Source organism: Branchiostoma floridae, chromosome 9 (genome assembly GCF_000003815.2).
Source record: "Branchiostoma floridae strain S238N-H82 chromosome 9, Bfl_VNyyK, whole genome shotgun sequence".
Lineage (NCBI taxonomy): Eukaryota > Metazoa > Chordata > Leptocardii > Amphioxiformes > Branchiostomatidae > Branchiostoma > Branchiostoma floridae.
Genome location: NC_049987.1, coordinates 17,646,868 through 17,649,754, shown reverse-complemented (window position 1 = coordinate 17,649,754; position 2,887 = coordinate 17,646,868).

Genomic DNA, 2,887 nt, shown 5'->3' with positions numbered 1-2,887 from the left:
CCACGAGATCTGTAAACATTCGTTACAAGTAAGTAGATTTCAAAGAAGCTCGGCCATGAGAAAATTGTGAGCGAGTTCCGCTATTCCAACCCAACATCTACTTGGTATGTCCCAAAACAGTTGAAAAATTTGATTTGGCCCACACATTACGTCACGCGCCTGTCCATCAAACAACCCTGACCAACCAGGGCCGCCGACTCATGACATGCCACGCGGCGCCGGCGGAAAGCAGGTCGACCACACTGGCCCCAGTCAGAAACACAATAACGTCCAATAATCTGATTGTCAAAAATTCATTGCACAGAGCTGAGAGGGGACAACATTCCTCTTTTAAACGGCACCGGGCAACCTGACGCTCGCCAAGGGCGGAAAACCGCAAACATTTGTTGGGGTTGTGGAGCTGTCAAAGCGAGCGCGGGCCGAGTTGTCAAAGCTTGCGGCGGGGAACGGAGATTGGTTGAAACCAACACAATCAAAACACTGGAGTCACGTGCGACGGAGAGTGGTTTCAAATTCACGCGGAAGGAAAATAATAAAAGCCGTCACATAAGAAGTTTTGCACGGTTCTTAGAAGTTCCTTGCGTTTATACTTTCGGAATTTTGTGGCTTAATTGTTACTTACTGAATTGTCAGTGTGTATATTTAAGTTGCAATAGGACTTCATACACACATGGCAAAAGGTGCGTTGCAATATTACCTTCGCCGAGAAGGTTCTGTTTTCGGCAAAGTTCTCAATAATGAGCTCATAGCGGCTTTCTACGGAACTGCAGCGGAACTTTCGGTCAAGCAGAAAACATGAGAAGCTGTCAAGAAAGGAACCAGTGACTGGCACTGGAGTGTTTTGTTTTTTTGTTCAAATCTTGAAAGATCGCAATTTCATGCCAATTTTCACCATCGATATGAATATGCTTATTCAAGTTATTGTCATTCATTATTCTAAGTTGCCCCACTTCAACTGATGACCTAGCTCACCGCTAACACGCATACATAGTCAATACGGTTCACCCCTAATTTGTATGCATGTAGATTACTTTTCCTGTCATCGTATTAGATATTTGGGAACTGCGTGGCCGCGTTATGATGGAATTACGGACGGCTCTAGCCGGGACCCTGGCGCCTGCCGTCCTAGCCTTCTTAGCGCCGTCTGAGTGCCTAAAGTAACGAGCCTTTTTAGAATGGTCATGGCGCCAGCTCTAACTCGCCAATGTTCAATCAGTCCTTTCACAAGAGCGCCGGCGTGCTCTTGAACCCGTGCGGTGAAATGAAATAAGACCCCCGCCCGCACACGCACGCCGGTGCCCGCTAATAAAGACGCTTGCGACTCTGGCGTGTTAAAAGTTCTGTGTGGTTAGATTTGATGACACAGCGTGCGTTATGATATGATTGGAGAGGATTATAACGCACTTGGCGAGGTTTTGAGTGGCGAGTGACGCACTTCACTTCGTGATATGCCGTCAAAACACATTATTAGACCTTTTGAAACCGTCCACTCAGAGTTTTGTGGTGAGAAGGTAACAATACGGCTACGTCTGAGAGAACATGCGCATGTTTATAACGCGTTATGTATCGTCTGCAAAAACAATCTCTTTGAGATGGCAACTTTGCTTTGATACAAATTGGAAAGTTTACAAACAGTGTGAGCCAAGACCCACGTGCTGAATGCGTTGAAAGACAATGTTGAGGTTACGAAAGTGCGAAGATAACGTCAAACGCCTGTAGTGTTTTGACCGGCCTAGCACACGCCTAGCACGTGCTTTTGTAACTTCAACATATTTTATGCAACTCACGGCGCGTGCCACCGTTGCGACACTGTCTAAAAACTTCATAAGACCAAACTGTCTTTATTACATTGTATACGAATGCAATATTCGTGCGTATCAAAACAATTTCCCCTCCCCCTTTATTGTTTTTTTTGCACCGGATCCCGAGTTAATTTTAATTGCGAATTTTAAAAAAATCCAGGGGCCCGGTCGCGCCCGGGCAAAACAGCCCACAAGCCGAAGGGGTGTTCCACAGGATTTACGCCCGAAAGTGCAGAAAAACAGCCCTTACACTACCCGGAAGGGTATTGTATAAAGATAGAAAGAAATTAATTCTTAGATAACAAAATTTCAAAAAGGATTTTCTCTCTTTCATGTTATTTTAAATTGTACACTTCTGATTCAAAATGAAAATGTCAACTTGTTAGACCCCAATAAGCTGATGGGTATAATTTGTGCGATTGTCAGCATTATTTCTGCAATGTTTATTCCTTTGATCAAAACATGCATGGTAAGAACGGCGTCGTCAGTAAGCAATTAGATCAGTGCATGCACGTAGATTCATTAGAAACTGCGATGTTACACATGTCATAATGGATGTACCTTTGAATTAACTTGAATCAGTTTTGATACCTTTCTTCATGTAAAAAGACTTTGGGAGAGCGTTTTTTTTTGTCGCAAAATACGTCATTGGACTGCCCGCCAAATATGTGGTCCCATATAGCATTTGTTTTGAGACTGCACGGGCAGTGGGTTGTTATCCACTGTGTCTATAGACGGTATTGAATGGCGGAGCCCATCCCTCTCCTTCCACCGCCTTTTTACCTCCCCAACCGAAGTCAGGTACCCGTTTGTATACCTGAGTTGAGTGATGGAACTACTAGTTACTCTGTGACGGAGGTTAACCTTCGACGACAGAGTATTGTCTAGGGTCGATGTGATGAGTGTTAGCATGTGTATCTCTATGTTCCCTTTGCTGCATTCGTATGTAGTTTGGCATGTCGCCTGTACACAGTTGTGCGATGATGCACGTTGTCTCATTTTCGACGATAGCTGTTTTTATAATTCACGTAATAATTATCATAGTTTCAAGTATAAACTGTCTTTTCCAAGAGCACAAGATCGAT